Source organism: Microtus pennsylvanicus, chromosome 7 (genome assembly GCF_037038515.1).
Source record: "Microtus pennsylvanicus isolate mMicPen1 chromosome 7, mMicPen1.hap1, whole genome shotgun sequence".
In the NCBI taxonomy this organism is placed as follows: domain Eukaryota; kingdom Metazoa; phylum Chordata; class Mammalia; order Rodentia; family Cricetidae; genus Microtus; species Microtus pennsylvanicus.
The window spans coordinates 17,790,852-17,809,926 of record NC_134585.1 but is presented as its reverse complement, the minus strand read 5'-3'; the positions used below and the strand labels follow the sequence as shown (position 1 = coordinate 17,809,926).

Here is a 19,075-nt window from a genome sequence, read left to right as displayed (position 1 = left end):
GGTTGAATAGTATTGTACTACTATATCTACACATCAGATCCCTTGGAACTGTAATTACAATGGTTGCGAGTTGCCACGTGGGTCCCAAGTATCACAATCAAATTCTCCAGAAGAGCAGCCAGAGGTCTTAGTCTGAGCCATCTTTCCAACCCCACCCTTATTTTTTTGGATGTATTCCTTTATCCTCTTAAGTCCCCTCTCTTGAGACAATCTCATTTTACCCAGTCTGGCCTCAACTCCCTGTGTGGTAGAGATAGTCTTGAACTCTTAATCCCCCTCCTTTCACCTGCCAAGGGTTTGGATTATACTGGGTCCTTTCCTTTTACACCACTATTTAAGCGGCACATCTCATTAATAGGTGACAGAATTCACAAGAATCTTTTAGTGGCAGTTATTCAAATTTTTCTCTTTGTAACTTGCATATGTTGGCTATTTTCCAGGAACTATTGACTGAATCTTTTTTTTTGATTGAAGAACTTAAAAACCTGATGGAAGCTACTTTTACTGACCGCCTTCTAGAAAAGAAAACACCCATGTTAAAGAAATGCTTGCAGATAATTACAGTGGGTTTCTGAATTTAAAACAACCTGTTTAAAAAATGTTGTGTGTGTTTGCATACACACATGTATTTGTGTCTCATGACAACTCAACAGTAGTTCTCTTTCGTTCCATGGCTTCTAGGCATTGGATACTGTGGTCAGGACTGGTGATAAACACCTTTATTTGCTGAACCATCTAGCACAGTGGTTCTCAAACTGGGTTGGGAACCCTTTCGTGGCCGAATGACCCTTTTACAGGGGTCACCTAAGAGCATATGCATATCAATTTCATTAGATTCATAACAGTGGCAAAATTACACTTAAGAAGCAGCACTTGGTAGGCAGAGCCAGGAGGATCTCTGTGAGTTCGAGGCCAGCCTGGTCTACAAAGGGAGTTCCAGGACAGGCTCCAAAGCAACAGAGAAACCCTGTCTCGAAAAACAAAACAAACAAAAAAAAAGAAGTAGCAATGAGGGACTGAAGAGATGGCTCAGAGGTTAAGAGTTAAGACTGTTTTCCAGAGGTCCTAAGTTCAATTCCCAGCAACCACACTATGGCACACGCAGCATACGTGCGACAGAACACTGTATACATAATTAATAAATAATAAATCTTACAAGAAGAAATAGCAATGAAATAATTTTATGGTTGGGGGTTTGTCTTAGTTAGGGCTTCTGTTGCTGAGGGACACATCATGACCAAAAAGTAAGTTTGGGAGAAAAGGTCTTACACTCCCATGTTGCTGTTCTTCACTGAATGAATTCAGGACAGGAACTTAAGCAGAGTAGGTTCCTGGAGGCAGGAGGTGATGCAAAGGCCTTGGAGGAGTGCTGCTTACTGGCTTGTTTTATATGACTTGTTCAGCCTGCTTTCTTACAGAACTCAGGACCACCAGCCCAAGCATAGCCCCACTAATCATGGCTCGGGCCCTCCTTTATTGGCCATTAATTGAGAAAATGTCCTACAGTTGGATCTCATGGAGGCATTTTTTCCACTTAAGGGTCCTCCCTCTCTGATGACTCTAGCTTGTGCCAAATTGTCAAGTTTACACACAAAACCAGCCAGTACAAGGGTTACCATGAATGACATGAGGAACTGTTTTAGTGGATCACAACATTAGGAAGGTTGAGAAACACTGATCTAGCAGGTTTTGTATACTTGGGGAGGAGGGGAGGTAGGAATGCTGTGTCCAAGAAGACCAGAAGAAGGTGTCAGGACCCCTCTCCCCCCACTAGAGTTACAGATAGTTATAAATACCTGGACTGGGTGTTGGGAACTAAAGTTGGTACCTTCTATAAGAGTAGTATGGGTTGAAACATCTCTCCAGCCACGTTTTTGTTTTTAAATCTGTGATGTAGAATAAAATGGATAAAAAATTTCCCAGTATATAAAGACATAATGAAAGCCTTAGTTGAAACATTCCTAGTTCTTTTAACTGTTTTATATATAAATGGATCTTTATTGTGTAAATCATTGTTTATATCCTAATGTCCTGGGATTAATTAATGAAGTTTTATTTTCATTTAAAATGTTTTCAATATTCTGTCATGTTATTTTACATAATTGAAATATATTATCTTTAACATTCACACCAGCCTGAGATTACAGTTAGTAGGAAAGCTGTTGCCCAGCATCTATGAGTTCACTGCCTATTATGGGGTGGAGTTGTGGCAGTTTATACCAAAGAAATTTTATCTTTTACATAATTTTTGGTTAGTTTCATTTTTGCATCATATATAATCTTTGTGCCAATGCTTTACAAGCTGTGGATGTCTCAGTTAATGTATGTTGGATGAATTGCTTCCTAATCCTTTTTTGCATCTGAAGCTGCCTAACAGGTTTGACCACCTCTTGTTCTAATGTGAGCCTGTGGGGGTGGGGTATTGCTCCATACTTGAGTAGTAATCTTTTGGAATCCAAACAGGACATTTGAGGGTTCTAGTGTTAAATTTAATTATACAAGAGCAGTTTTAGATAGTGCTTATCTTAAGATGACTCAGTCTACTTTTTCTAAACTTTATAATAATGTGAAAGCAATATGCATTCTGTGGAAAAAATATACTTTGAATTTTGAGTTTTGGTCTTTTCTTAGAGGCTAAGGATATATGTGGAAGAATACTCTTGGGATACTAGGCAATAGAAACAAGTAGCAACTCTATGTCAGCCTTGAATTCCAGTGGGTGAAGAGCCCAGTACTCCACGGAGACTGCCAACCACTAATGAAATTAGTTGAGATAACTGAAACTTTAGCATAATAATAGTTTGTATTAGATAATTTTGACCAACTTGTACATATTTCTGATTGCATTTAAGAAACACCAAGCAGTCAAGCATTGGTGGCGTACACCTTTAATCCCAGCACTCAGGAATCAGAGGCAAGCAGAGCTCTGAGTTTGAGGCCAGCTTGGTCTACAGAGCGAGTTCCAGGACAAGCAGGACTGTTTCACAGAGAAAAAAAAAACAACAACAAAACAAGCAAGAAAAGAACAATCTTCTGGGCATGGTGATACATGCTTTTAATCCCAAAATTTAAGGTAGGCAAATAGATCTCTGTGTGTTCAGACCAGATCTCAGTGCATCTAGAGCTATACTGTGAGACCCTGTCTCAAAAAAAGAATAAGTGGCTTTGGAGTTCTTCAGCACCATACATAAATTGTGATTTAGATAGATTCTTTTTCTTTATTTTTTTATTTTTATTATTTATTTATTTATTTATTTATTTATTTAAGATTTCTGTCTCTTCCCCGCCACCGCCTCCCATTTCCCTCCCCCTCCCCCAACTAGGTCCCCCCCCCAGCCCGAAAAGCAATCAGGGTTCCCTGTCCTGTGGGAAGTCCAAGGAACCCCCACCTCCATCCATGTCTAGTAAGTTGAGCATCCAAACTGCCTAGGCTCCCACAAAGCCAGTGCGTGCAGTAGGATCAGAAACCCATTGCCATTGTTCTTGAGTTCTCAGTAGTCCTCATTGTCCGCTATGTTCAGAGAGTCCGGATTTATCCCAGGCTTTTCCAGACCCAGGCCAGCTGGTCTTGGTGAGTTCCCAGTAGAACATCCCCATTGTCTCAGTGTGTGGGTGCACCCCTCGCGGTCCTGAGTTCCTTGCTCGCGCTCTCTCTCCTTCTGCTCCTGATTTGGACCTTGAGATTTCAGTCCTGTGCTCCAATGTGGGTCTCTGTCTCTGTCTCCTTTCATCGCTTGCTGAAGGTTAATATTCAGGAGGATGCCTATATGTTTTTCTTTGGGTTCTCCTTATTTAGCTTCTCTAGGATATGCAAAACCAAATAGCAATAAATTTTTTTTTCAAGCATATAACAGTGAGTAGTAAAATGGTTACTAACTAGTGTTGTTCTAGTATTTGAAAACTGGCTTTGTTGATGCTGAGTATTATTAAAAATCATAATGATCAGTAAATTAATATTATAAAGTACATATAATTAAATCAAATTATGTTAAATATATTTTGCAAGCATCAAAATCAGGATGCTTTCGTCTTTCAGTGATGGCTGTCTAAAATTTTGTCCATATGACTGAAAAACCTGGAAAACTGTTATTGCTATTGCTCTTTTCATACAAATAAATACACAGATACACTCAAATAATACATTATATATATTTGGGAACTTGCTCTGCTGTCAACTTTGGAATCTATCTTATTTTATGATGCTGAGTTGGCCTTGTTCAAAAAATGAAGTTGGTGTTCTAAAAACATTAACTTTTTATATGTTTTCCATTTGTACAGTAATATGCTGTTAAATGTAAGATCTTATCTCTGGGGTTGATATAGAAACTAATAAAGTATTCCCTAAATAATGGAAACAACAGTACAAACCTTTGGGTACATAGCAATTCTGGGGGTAACATGGGATGTATAAAGATTTGTCATGCTCATCCCCAACTCAATCCCCCCTCCCTCCCAAAAGGACTAGAGATGTTGCTTAATGGTAGAGATGAGTACTTAGTGGGCTAGCACTGCAAAAAATTATGCTAAATGAAATAAAACCTTACAAAGAAAGATAAATACTTTATTATTTCACATATGTGGAATTTCAAAATGTTGAACTCATATAAACATAGCAAAAAGGCTTGGAGAGTTGGCTCTGCAATTATGTTTTTTGTTGTTGTTGTTGTTGTTTTGTTTTTCGAGACAGGGTTTCTCTGTGGCTTTGGAGCCTGTCCCAGAACTAGCTCTGTAGACCAGGCTGGTCTCGAGCTCACAGATCCGCCTGCCTCTGCCTCCCGAGTGCTGGGATTAAAGGCGTGCGCCACCATCGCCTGGCTGGCTCTGCAATTATGAACTCTTACTGTCCTTGCTAAAGGGCCTGTGTTCAATTTCAGCACTCACCCACATTGGGCAGCTGACAACCTCTATCTGGTGCCCCCTTATGCATACATGTGCTATACACTCTCCTCTTCCCCATACATATGTACAATTCAACAACAACAAAAGAACCGGTATAGAATGGTGAATCCCATTCTGACAGATCTTAGTCAAGTTTAGATTTTCAGTTACCTTGAGTAAGTTGTAAGCAACTTCTTTATAGCCTGATGACCATAGTTAACAATACTATCATCTATCACATATATTTGTAACTTCCTAAGAAAAGTAGATTTAAATTTTTCTCCTCATACACAAAAAGTAGCTAGTTAAAGTGGTAGATGCTTAACGAACCTGATTGTGGCAGTCACTTTGCAATATGTGAAGTCATCACATTATACACCTTGAATTTATTTTGGTACTAATTACGTTTCAATAAAATGGAAAAAAAATGTGCTGCAGTTGGTAATACAAGATTAAATATTGTAGTTTTAGTGCTTCTTCTCCTTTGGCCACAGTCTTGAGCCAGCTTGTTCTGGGTTCATAGTTCATGTGACCTGAGAAATTTTTTTTGTAGCTTCACAAGCAGTTTAAATCAACCTTGAAATCTTTTCTTGAATGATTAACTATGCTTCTGGCTCTTCAAATCTTTTCTTGAAAAACTTCCTCTTTGTTCCACCTCAGATAGGGATCAGAGATAATTAAGTCCTCATCTGTTTAAAGCTTCCAGGGAAAACTACCTTTGTGTTCATAGTGTTTACAAATTGGTTTTAGGTTTTCTGTTCCTATGTAATTTGGGGGAGGAAGCATTGCCACTTCTCCAACCTGCTATTTCTGCCGCTCAGTATTTTAGGAAGGAGAGAGCTCTTTCTGAGAGGATATCTACCTGGGATCAGAGTTTCTCCTTTTGCCTTAGGGTTTTCACACTTGTTAGAGGACTTTTTCATGAGTCCCAGCTCTGCACAGACAATGGCTTGCTTTCTCATGTATGTGTATTTGTAATGTATTTGAAGATTTTTGTGGTTAATTAAGAAAGAAATTAGCCTGGCGGTGGTGGCGCACTCCTTTAATCCCAGCACTTGGGAGGCAGAGGCAGGCGGATCTCTGTGAGTTCGAGGCCAGCCTGGTCTAGAAGAGCTAGTTCCAGAACAGGAACCAAAAGCTACAGAGAAACCCTGTCTCGAAAATAAAAAAAAATAAAAAAAAAAAAAAGAAAAGAAAGAAAGGAATATTAACTAAGCAAAGTAACCACTGCCAAGAAAATGTCTTAAATCTTGGACCCTGGTGATCCGCTCTGAGATGTATTCTAGATCAAGTTTGTTCTTTAACTAATAAAAGTCACAAAAAGTTAGTTAAGAAAATTAGTGAGGGGGCTGGAGAGATGGCTCAGTGGTTAAGAGCATTGCCTGAGTTCAATTCCCGGCAACCACATGGTGGCTCACAACCATCTGTAATGAAGTCTGCTGCCCTCTTCTGGTCTGCAGACATACACACAGACAGAATATTGTATACTGTATACATAATAAATAAATAAATATTTAAGAAAAAAACTCTTTAAAAAAAAAGAAAGAAAATTAGTGAGGCCAGGCGGTGGTGGCACATGCCTTTAATCCCAGCACTCGGGAGGCAGAGGCAGAGGCAGGCCGATCTTTGTGAGTTCAAGGCCAGCCTGGTCTACAGAGGGAGTTCCAGGATAGGCTCCAAAGCTATAGAGAAACCCTGTCTCGAAAAAACCAAAAAAAAAAAAAAAATTAGTGAGGTTGATACCATGTCTAGTAAGTAGTCGGGGTGGCCAGAGCATTTGTGATAGAGTAAGTTTCCCCAGCTGACAGAGCCTTAGATTCAGCCATGGAATTTTTTTAAAAATAAGGATTCCTGGGCTCCTCATACTTACCATAAGTTGGGGAAAGACTTAGAAATATACATTATTTGAAGGTTTTCCATATAGTCGTGGAACTGGCTAAAGTTGTGTCTCAAAGTATTAAGTGTTGTGTATTTCTGGGAAAGCCATAAATAGAGTTTATCAAATTCTCAAAGGGTCAGTGTTGTCAATTACGCTAACATTAGAATTGCCTAAGGACTTGTTAAAGCTTAGGTGTCTGTGTCTCCCTTTTAGGTTCTGTGTCTGTAAGTCTATCGCATGCCCAGGAATTTGCATTTTTAACTATTAATAGTTCTTCAGTATGGTTGATGCTACTAGACACAGGAGACTGTTTTGAAAAACAAGTCTAGGCCTTGGCTAAGGGTATTGTTTCGGCCTTAAATTCTGCCGGCAGAGTAACCTTTCAGTATGCTTATCAATTAATAACAGTAATAAATAGAAACACAATCAACTCTAATTGTCACTGCATGAAGGTAAGGAAAACTTATTTTTGGCAAAGGAAAATCAGAACAAAAGGCCACAGGCAGTTTTCAGAGTTGACCCTGCTAACACACTTAAGCTTCATGAAGAATTACTTCTACATACATACTGTAGAAAGTGGTTTCCTGCTTTGTAAGCTTGAGGCCATCGGTTGGACCTCAACCTCAGCCAACACTCATGCTTTTGAGACCGATATAAGCAATATAGCATGTAGTCCCTCAACGTGTGTGTGTGTCTGTCTGTCTGTCTGTCTGTCTGTCTGTCTGGGGGGATGTAGGGGGAGAGGGGAAGGAATAGCTTTAAATCTACAGGAATCCTTGCCTAGTGTATCTTACAGGCTATCTGAAACTTTGAAGAAAACTAGAGCTATGGAACAAGTCTTTATTATAATCCATGAAATATATGATTGTGAAAATTTTCTCATTCACAGAGAAATAAACTGCATCATTAATCTCAACTTTCTCCTTTTCCACTTAGCTCTGAGGACCTACTTACTTAATCTCTTTACAAGGGAGTGTAGTTGCTGAAAGTGCTTAGGAAGCCAGGCATGGTGGTTGGTGCCTGTAATCCCATGACATGCAAGGCTGAAGTACGATAATTGCCAGGAGTGTGATGCTTGCCTGTCTGCCCACTAAGCTCAAGTCAACTGAGTTAGGGTGAGACTTTGTCTCAAGAAAAAGGAAAAGGAGTGAGGACGGGGTCAAGTTAATAAGTCCTTATTGCTTTGTGGCCTTTGTTTAAAGGAAATGAACCTTTTTTTTTTTTTAAAAAAAATGAGAGTTGAGATTCAACTTGTTTGTTTTTTCTGTGCTTTTTGTAGCACATTTCCTAATGTACAACGTGTTAGAAGGAAAGTAAAGGACATTTTACTTGAATCATTACTGTCTTATAATTGAAAGAATCAAGTGTCTATTTAGCTACATAAAGTACTTCTCTTTTCTGTTACTTTTGTATGTCAGGACTTGGAATTTCATGTTGTAGAAATATTGGCATAGGTGGTAAATTCTTAAAGGTACATCTTTAAATTTTGATAGCTTGTTATTTTTTTTTACTGTTTTCAATCTAAATACTGAAAATAGGCAATCAATGTCATCTTAAATTTACTCTTTTAAAATTAGAAATAACTACTGCGTCATATCATGAAATAGAAATTGTGAATTCTCTTTTCATTGAAAAGTTCAGCTTTGCAGACTGTTGCTAATATCAGTTTTTGACTATCCCAAGATGGGTAATAGGAAATAACTGTAAAGCCTTATTGGCTTTTACTGCATAGGAAACAAGTATTTGCCATGTGGAAAGGAATTAAACTGGTAAATAAATAGATGTCTTAATGCAAACCACAGTGAAATGATTGGGAAATTTGGAAAATGCACTTTAGTGATAGTTTTAGACTGAGAAGAACAATGAAATTAATCATATGTAAGCATAATGACAGATGTCCTCTTCTGAGGATGTATACTTGATAAGAATCATGGCCATTTATTTGAGATTAACTTCACTTTATTCTGATTTCGTAATTTTTTCCATTTTTAAGGATAATTTATTTATTTGTATTTTATGTACACTGGTGTTGTGCCTGCTTGTATGTCTGTGTGAGAGTGTTGGATCCCCTGGAACTGGAGTTACAGACAGTTGTGAGCGTCCGTGGGGGTACTGAGAATTGAACCTGGGTTCTCTGGAAGAGCAATCAGTGCTATTAACTGCTGAGCCATCTCTCCAGCCCCCTAATTATTACCATTTTAACATATGCTTTACACGTATGATTGTATTGATTTGTATAGATTTGTTATTCCTACAAATTATAATAGTTTTTCATTGCTAAGAGATGAAAGATGTGTGGATCATGGAGATCTCATCCTGCAAACTTTCCATGTGGTTTTGTGTCTGTTACTTGAAATAGCCTTTATTTAGCCTCTATTTATTAATACGTTTTGAAATAGGATTGTTCTACTTTGTGTTCTGCTACCATTGCAATATATGAACATGCAGCAACCTTTCCTGCTCATTTGCAGTAGCAGTACTTTTGCAACATTTGGTTTGATGTTAACTGTACTCTTAAAACATTATGGAATTTGAAGAAGAAAATAATAGAATCTTAAAATATTTTATAAACAAGTCCCCATCTGCATGAAAACTGTGATATCTTTTGACTTTTGAGATGAGGTCTTTCAGTGTAGCCCTGGCTGGTCTAGAACTGACTGCAGATTTGACTAGCCTCACACTCAAGAGATCCACCTTCCTCTGTTTCCTATTACTGGAATCAAACGTGTGATCCACCACACCCACTTTGTGTATGATTATTAATGATTTTAGAATTTGATTTTTTTCCTTCTGTCTCCTTCACTCACATCTATTGGGTTCTTAGTCTGGAAATCTAAGATTCTCTTGCCTTATACTTAGGTTTGTGAAATACGTAGGACGTAAGATTTTCTTCCTCCATTCCTCCTTTCCTTCCTCCCTCCCTAACTTTTTATTTTTACTTTTTTGAGACAGGGTCTCACTATATAGTGTTGGCTGGCCTGAAACTTGTTATGTATGTTAGACTGTCCTGTAACTCTTAGAGATCCACTTTCCTTTGCTTCCCATGTGCTGGAGTTAAAGGTGTATGCCATCTTGTCCTCAAGGTTTTCTTTCTTAAGTTTAGGTATTAATTCTTGTTCTAGTTATTCTGGTTTAGTTTTTGAGAAAGGTTACTACTATACTCATTCTGGCCTGGAACCTAATAAATATGAACTCAGAGTTCATACGCCCTCGTGTCCCATCCTTCCAGGTGCTGGGATATTCACAAGCATCTGATCCCATGCCCAGCTCTTAGCATTTGTTGGCTTGAAGATGGTTATGAGATTGATGAAGGGTGCACATCCCTTATTAACACTGCTGGTAGTCAGTACCTGTAGAACTGCCATGAAGCCCATAGTTCATTGACTTATCCTTTGCAAGATATGCTGATAAAAAATATGTTAAAGTCAGGCTTCCAGTATCTTAATATCATATTCCTCCATTTAAAGTTCAAAGGTTAAAGTTTAATACAACAAATGGCAGAATACTTTGCTCTCTGCCAGCCTATGCCAGCAATCATGAAAACAATATAATTTCATACTGTCTTACAGTGTAAAAACCACTCCACCTTCAGAGTACTGGAATTCTTACTGCCATAGCCTACAGAGATATAGTGAAAGGAAATTCGTAAAGATTCACATTAGGAGGCAAGTGGACTAATCTGGGTTAATTCTGAAAGAGCAGTCTCAGGTGAGAAACTTGTAAACAATTCTAGAGTTTTAGAGTGTGTCTCATCAGTATAAGAAAGTTTAGAAAGGACTGGGGATAGAGTTCAGTGAGAAAGTAAGAAGGTCTACGTTTGATTTTCCAGCATCTTAAAGAGAAACAGAAATTTAGATGGTAAAGATTTTTTAAAATTTTAAATTCAGCTGTAATTGTAGAATTTCAAAACATTAATTTAAGCAATTGACACAACATCTGCAAAATGCTGTTATCAAGAATATAATGAGAATGAGAGAGGGATACTAATTCTTCAAGTTAATTTTTAACAGTTAAAATTTTATGTTATAATAACCAAGGTTGTGTCTTCCCTAAAATACCATAAATTGTGCCAGGAAAATGGCTTGTCTTTAATTCATCTTTTTATCATCAGAGCAAGCAAACAAGACCCCACGTAGATTGCTTGACTGAGTGTGCTTCTACTTATGGGAGTGAGTGAAGTGAGCTTCTGTTTTGATTTTTAAATCTGTGTGTGTGTTCACATGCATGACTGTGTAGAGGTCTGGGGTTGGTGTAGGAAGTCTTCCTTGATTGCTTTTCTGCCTTATTCTTTGAATCAGGGTTTCAATCAAACCCAGAGCTCGCCAATATGGCTAGTTAGACTTCTCTAAGTATCTCATCTCCATCATCAGAGCTAGACTTACAGGGGAACTGCCACATCCTCCTGCCCTTTACTTACATGGGTTATAGAGATCTGAACTCAGTATCTCTTGATTTCTTAACAAGTGCTTTTTAAATAGCTGAGCTAACTCCCCCTCTAGAGAGAGGAAGCCAGAAGACGAATTTATATCTTCTAGAAATAAATGTAGAACTCAGTCTAAAGGCATAAAGCTATAATCTGCAGCCTTTGCAATGTATGCAGGATCTGTATATATTGAGTAATGAAATATTAGTCCTTTGGGTATTATCATGATGGAGGAATTTTGTACTTAAATATTTTCATAGATAATACAGAAAAAAGTTCACTATGCTATAAATATTTGCCAGAATCTAGTTAGACATATTAGGCCGTGTCTAATTGAGGTCTTATGAGTGTTTGTCTATTTTTTTTCCTGTTAGTATGTTTTTGTTTGTTTGATTTTTTTTTTAAATTTTTGTTTGTTTGTTTTGTTTGTTTTAGAGGCAGGGTCTCACTACATAGCTCCCTGTCCTGGAACTCACTACCTAGACTAAGCTAGCCTTGAGCTTACAGTGATCTACTAGTCTCTGCCTCCTGCTAGTATTATCTTTTAAAATAGTCTGTAAAAACTAGGCGATTGCACACAGGAAAGCTTTATTCCCTAGTATTTTCCCTTTGATTCTCTCCCTGACCGAAGTTTTTGTTTGTTGTTCTTGGAGTTTTTCTGGTCTTTATTGTTGGAAAGATCCCAAGGATTGCACTCTTCCATATGTGTAAAGGTGTAGGATTTACATTTATAAGCCAAACTAAAATATAACTAAAATGTCCATTTAACCCCTAATTGCATTTACACCTTTCTTACATTATTGGAAAGAACAAATTTTCTTTGGAAAGCCAGACAGTGTTGCCTTCCTTTTAGCTTCTGTTTACTTTCTCACCTCTGTTGATTTATTCAGCTTGTAACCTGGAAACCAGCTAAAAGGGAAGGAAGTAAGAGATGTGTATTTCTGGTCAGTAACTGGAGTAGTTTCCTCTTCCTCTAGCAGGATTGAGCAGCTAGCAAAGGCCTCTTAGCCTTCACCAGAGGGCAGGGCAGGGTGGGGGTTGATAAACTGCTCCCTTTCTCTGTCTAATCTGAGTTTCCCATTCCTGATAAGCTTTACTAATAAGAGAATTAAGAAGACTTGGTAAGACTTAGCAACTTTCTGTATCCTCACTACACTTTTTGTTTGTTTTTTTGAAACAAGGTTTCTCTTTGTAGGCCCTAGCTGTTCTGGAACTCTCCCAGTGGACCAGGCTGGCTTCAAAATCTCAGACCTGCCTACCGTGGCCTCCTGGGTACTAGGACAAAAGGTGTGCACCACCACCGCCTGGCTACTTCACTGTTTTTATGTGTTCGAAACTTGTTAGGATTACAATAGCAAATGTATTAATGTATTTACCAACATGTCAAAAGCCAGCTCAACATTTAAAAGTATCCTGTTGCATGTCACCAGCTGCTTGTATGTATCTCTATAAATCTTTGTTTTGCATCAAGAATTGTCTAGCTAAGTGTTCTACAGACACCTTTTTACTTTATTTCGGCATTGATATAGTTTGAAGTATGTTTAAGATGACTGTTTGGTTCCTCGCTAATGATCTTAGTTATTTTGATTTTATCTTAAGGCGCACGAATGGATGACTGTGACAGTTGGGTTGATCCTGTGGTTCTTTGTGCTGTTGCTTCTGTTGGAGTCTGATAGTACTTGAGCAGCATTTGAAAAGTCTGTTGCGTTTATAATCAATGCTAAGTATATGGTGCATTATTATAAGATTAATCTTGAAAAATACTAAACTTAGACTAATATGTATTGTACATTTAGAAATGTAGTATAAAAAGGTACTTAAAATTTGATACTTAAATCCTTAGGTATATGATACATTTGGTCCCTCAGAGTTATTTGGGACTCAGAAAGAGATTGATGTATGAGTCTATTGGTTGTCCTTTGTAACATATATATAACCGGTTTTCCCCTTCCTGCGTATTTTCTATGTTGTAGGAATGAGTTATTATGATTACATATTGTGATTTTTATTTTTTCTTGATAGCATTATTTAAAATATTTTATGCTAAAGCAACATTTTAGTACCATCCATTGCCTATAAATTATTTTATTTTAGTACCACCTATGCTCTATAAAATAAAACCAAATAAAAAAATAGAGTGTATTTACTTTTATACTTAGGATAATCATTGCCTATCACTTTATCTTTACTCCATGCCCATTCTTGGTTTTAGGGTACGGTTTCAGTCTAGCCCAGGCTGGTCCTAAGTTTATGCCAATCCTCCTGTACCAGCCTCCCAGTCATGAACCACCACACCCAGTAAAGCTTTATTTTCACATTTTTATTGCATGTGTTTATCATAAGTATGTTTCTTCATGTGATTTCTTAAATGGAACTGAAAGCATTCAGGTAAATATTAACACTGAGGTCTCTGTGTCAGGAGCTAGTGTTTTATGTTGTAAAGATTTAAAATTTGATTGTTCTGACAGATGAGTAGATATGACTTAATGTTTAGCATGAAGCCAGAAATCATGCTTTGCATCTCTGGCCCTTAGGTTGTTGAGTGGCTGAAGTTAATATTTCAGAATCACATAAGCCTCTATTTATAAAATAAGAAAACACTGTCTTGGTCTAGAAGAAATAAATGAGCAACACATGTAATATGAAGCCCTTTAGTACTTTCATTAAAAATTGAAAAGCAATACACAGGGGATTATAATATTAACCAATATAACCAAAATGTCATTTTGATTATAATCAGTGTGAATTTATGATCTATCTTAGCGTGCATTTGTTTTGTGCAGACAACATACATCCCACTTCAGAGAACTACATTTTAGATGCTACATAGCCACACACTTACTTCACTTAATATTGTGTAACATAACCCTCGAGTTATGACTAGCCTTCCTTTTGAATAGGGTGCTTCTGAGATGGTTGTTTATATCATTCTATTTTACTTTATTACACCTATTTAATTTTTAAAATTTTTGTTTTCTTGAGATAGCATTCTGCTAGCCCTGCTGGCCTTGAACTCACAGCAGTCCCCTCATCTCCACACGTGTTGATACTATAGGCTTACAGGCTTGTGTCAAATGAAGTGCTTCTCCCCTCCCCCGCTTTTGTTTTTGGAGAGACAGGGTCTTAGGCCAGGCTTTTCCTAAACCTCTAGGTAGCTGAAGATGATCTAGAACTCATTATATTTCTACTTTTCAAGGAAAGGAATGAACCATGACACTCAGCTTCACAATTTTTAAAATTGACTTTTCTCTTGAGTTTTTTTTAAAACACCTTAAGACAAAATAGCTTTTTACTTTTGAGATTATACTTATGTTTCTCTTTTCCCTTTTCATTCTCCAAACCCTCTCATATTCCATCCATCTTCCAAACCTTATTGCTATATTTCAAATTCACGACCTCTTTTTTAAAATTGTTTTTGCATGTGTGTATATATGCATATATATGTATTCCTAAGTATAATCTGCTCAGTCTCTATGTTACATAGCAAAATAATTTTTAAAAGCCCAAGCCACAGGTTTTAAAAATAGCTTAATGATACTCTTTATTTTTGCCAACTTGATATTATACATTTTTTAGATTCATTTGCTTTCTCGCCTTGTTAATTCTGGAAAACAAAAACTTTGTATTTGCTTTACGAAGGAGACAGTAAACTTGAGCTCTTCGTCTCGCCACTAGTCTGTCTTTGTTGTTAAAATTATGAGCCAGTCTCTATGGCCGCAGCCAAATGAGTAATCACCAGTAATGTGACTCGTGCTGGAAGTGACTCCATCAGCACCTGTGACGGGGGATTAGTTACAGTTTACAGAGCACCGCCTCTTCCCTTCTCTCAGTGCGCCTTAAGCCAAGTACTCGTTCTCATTTGGGTGTCTGTGCTGTTGGAAGCGACTGCAGTGTGTTTCCATGAAGACGGTACAGTGGGAAAGCTTCCTCTAGCTAATGGATGGCTGTTCTCTTTATTTGGAGTATCTTACTGGTTATGTAAGCGACCTCGGGAGAAATTATCCTGACCCAGATCGGAGGATGCAGTAGTGCTTCAGTTGCAGGATTTCTTCGAATCGTTAACACCACAGTGCTGATGACAAAGAGCAAGTTGTAATCCTCATCACTGCCAGGGCTGAGCCGGGCAGACAGAAAAATCGTCATTTGCTGCTCAGAGGCTTGTAAGTTACAGCCTCTGCTCGGGTTTGTGGTCTTGGCTTTTCTTCCTATACAATGACGGCGCTGCAAGTGAGCTCCGAAATGCTTAGTTTGAAAGCCATTTGCCTGTGATTGTTTTTGAAGACTAAAGAAGTATTTATGCTTGATTAAAAAAATACAGCTCAAGAACAGAATGAAATGTCAGCTATATTTACTGACCTTTAAAGCCTTGGCTTGGATTGCTGAGATTTAAAGATACTTTAAAATTCTCAGGAACTAAGTACGGTTTGTATTTTTCTGCTTCCTTTTTCTTTTGTCTTTATTACATTTGGTTTTGCTTCTTAGCCTTAGGAATTGAGGTCATTGCCTTTTATAGTTCTAGGCTCAGCGTTCTTAGTTTTAAGATTTCTAAAACTATTTAGAAAGAGGTTTACTGTGTCGCTGACAATTTAGTAACACTAAAAAAAATTAATTTAAAAACTAGAGTTCAAATGTTTTGAGTATTTGGGCAGACGTGTTTAGACGGCAGTGTTTTAAGGGAAGTAGGAGTATTTGTTTTGTGGGGGTTTTTGTGTTGTCTTTTTTTGTGTGTGTGGTGGTGATATATATTCCCTTCCCCACCCCCAGCTTGTTTTCTAACAGTATCATGTTTTCAATAGACCTGCTTGGGTGGGAATTTGGACTTTGTTCTTTCAAGCAGTTCCAGTCCTTTTTTTTTTTTTTTTTGAAATTTTGTAGGCTCAACCTTGACTTAAAATGTGGCCTAGATCATTTTCAGTTTCAGTATTTTCCTTTGTTGAGATTTAAACTTGTATATTTGTAGTTAATGAGCTTGGTTTTTTTTTTTTTACTTGAAAAAGGAATTGTTTAATGTTAACCGGAGATTGTTAGAAACTCTTGCTGCAGACATAAACCCCACGAATTTCCTGTTAAGTAGTAGATGGTGAGTTTAATGTGTTTGTCTGAGCAGCTGAGCTGTATTTGAGAACTGTAGATGATTTATTTAAAAATATTTTTCGGGGAGGGCTCATCTGTTGGCCTCTTCCTCATGTGAATGGAATGCAGTGCAGCATGGAGCCCCAAACAGGACACAGTTGTTCGAGCATTCTTCCTATAGCGTGGTAGGCCTTTCTAGAAATATAGGTTCTCAGCAGGGTTTATTTTGGCTTTAGACTATTTTTAAAGTTTGATTAACACTAACAGATGACATTAAGAGAGTTCTTAATCCACTAATAAAATGGAAAAAATGTTTTGTTTCAATTAAATGTTAAGTTTTAAGTTAGTGTCTTTCATTTGGGCTTCCAAAGATTCAAGTCCTTTGTGATTAAGGCCATATTCTACTGGGTTTGCTCCCCCTTAGGCTGAGGAAGTACCTCATAGAATGTCTTTAGAGTGTTGAATTAGTTATGCATGAGTTCTAGTTTCTGTACATTCCAGTGCATCTACAGCAGAGACTTTTGCTGTGGATTCATTATTAAAGCTACAGAATCCATTTGTTTACATTTTAATATGAACATGTTTAATTTTTGATGTATTAGATACATCAACTGATTTGACATCTTAAAAAAAGCATAGTATATATTTTAACTGTATTTTTCATGTTTGTATTTATATTTTTAATAAAGTATTAGCTTTAAACTGGCACAGTTGGTAATTTAATATTATTTAATATTTCTTTTACAAGCACTATAAAGTGTTTCTACTTGTTGAGGGTATATTTGTATTTTAAATGTAATTAGACATGGTATCATTTGTAAATGAGCCTTTCTATTGTCATACATTACTTGCCACCCACATTTTATCAAAGGTTTTCAATTAAATACCTTCAAATTTGGAGAAATTATTTTATCTAGAAATTGAACCCTTTTATAAGTTAACTGAAAGTAATTTGAATTATGTTAACTAGCTGTGTTTTATGTCAATACCTCTGGTCTACCTTTAAAATGAGAGCTCTTGAAGATCTTCTCAGGAATGTTTTTGATATTATAAAATGACTGGTTCTCAGGAAATGCAAAACACCTGTATTATTTGCCTAAGAAAGAGGCACTTAGGACTAAGTTTACTTGTGTCAGATCCTACTAAATTGAATTGTGTTTTCAGCCACTTAGTTAGTAATCTTTTGTGTATCTTTTTTTGTTAACCTTTATGGCTTGGCCTGAAGTGTTTGGAAAAGAAACAGATAATGTCCAAAGATTGAAAGTCCTCTTGAGAATGAGCCAGTGTTTGTTTATTTACCAAAGCTAAACTAATAGGACTATAACATGAAAACTTTTCTTTGTAGAAATAAGGTAAATTAATGGCTCTTCATGTTTACATATTTTATATAACCAGATAGCACATACTTTTTAAAAAGTGAGTAAATTCTATTAATAAGTAATGATAGGATTTTATGAAATAGTAGTTTTAGGAATCTAGGCCCAAGAAATTGAAAACAAATTGATTATCAGTGAACAGTGATAGATAACCAAGTAATGTGGAAATTTTTTTATTGTGAAAATGTATTTTCCCACACAAAATATTTTGATAAATATCTAATACTTGAAAGGCTAGGCTGGAACATAGTAGAACATTATTGTAATTAGATTTAATTATAACAAATGTTAAAAATAAGCCCAGTATGCAAGAGAGGGATTTTGTTTATTTTTATAGTTTTTGGATTCTTGTACATGCTAATAAATTAGCATATGCTGTTACCCCTTGTTCTGAAACTTTTCTGTATTATTTCAATTAAAGAAAATGTTACTTGCTCAAGTTCATTATAGTATAAAATAGAGTAGAAATGAGGTGTGCTTGAAATATTTGTTCTTGTGTCCTTAGCTAAAAGGTTGTAGATTGCAGTGAATCCAAAGTCCTGTTAGGGATTTCTTAAATGTAGAAATTAACTCTTTAGTTTTAATTTAGTTTGACTTTAAACTAAAAGTCTTGGCTTTTTCCCCTCAGAGTGTTTTGTGTTTAAGATTTAATGACCACAAGTGGATAAACACAAACACCAGCAGTTTTAGGGATGGGGAAACATTTATTTGTCTCTGGGAGAAAAAGCTTTGTTTTGTGTCCAAATGGTAACTCATATTGCCTTGTAATGTGAAAAAAATCCCCCCCCCCTCTCTCTGTCTCTCTCTCTCTCTCTCTGTTTAGAAGCCCAGTTGGTCAATTGCAGTTTTCAGATTTTTATTCTTTCATGGGAAAGCCACAGTATTTTTTTTAAGATTAGAATTCTGTTTTTATTGGAAAGTTTTGGCATAAACAGTAGTATAGATATAGATATATATAGTATATAGTATAGATATAGATATGTGAGTGCATTTCATTTTTATTGGAGCTGACTACTAAGAATGAGAGTGTGGTGATATCATTTAAGAAGACAAACACGGTGCTCTTCCTTCCTTCCTCTAGCTTTCCCACCTCCCTTACTGCAGTGTGGTCTCAACAGGAGACTGCTGCTGTGTAGACTGTGTGGCCTTTCTTGCTGACCTCTTCCCGCTGCCCTCTGTTTTCTCACTGAAGTAACTAGATCTGCACTTGTTCTTGGAGCAAGGCAGGGGTGGGGTTAGATCAGATGTTTCCTGATCAGTATTAAAATTAGATAACTTCTCTCTTGATGGTTTAGAAAAAAAAGAGGGTAAATGTGTTTGACTTCTTCAGAAGCAGTTTCATTTTTTTAGTGTTAAGCAGGAACATATACATGTATGTTTGGTAGACCCTTTTCAGAAATACATAATGGTTTAATTCAGGGTAATTTTTAGCTTATTTACACTGGT

The 19,075-nt window shown here is 36.8% G+C and overlaps 1 protein-coding gene across 5 annotated transcripts in view; it reads left to right on the top strand.

The window, feature by feature from the left end:
* Jmjd1c (jumonji domain containing 1C) overlaps positions 1-19,075 on the top strand; it is a 173,413-nt gene that overhangs the window by 79,876 nt on the left and 74,462 nt on the right. The window contains exon 1 of one of the 5 annotated variants that reach the window (XM_075980075.1): positions 14,984-15,597. The exons of the other annotated variants lie outside the window; for them this stretch is intronic. The gene's annotated coding sequence lies outside the window, so the exon portion shown is untranslated. Of the gene's footprint in view, positions 1-14,983; positions 15,598-19,075 lie in introns of those variants that run through there. 5 annotated transcript variants of the gene reach the window in all.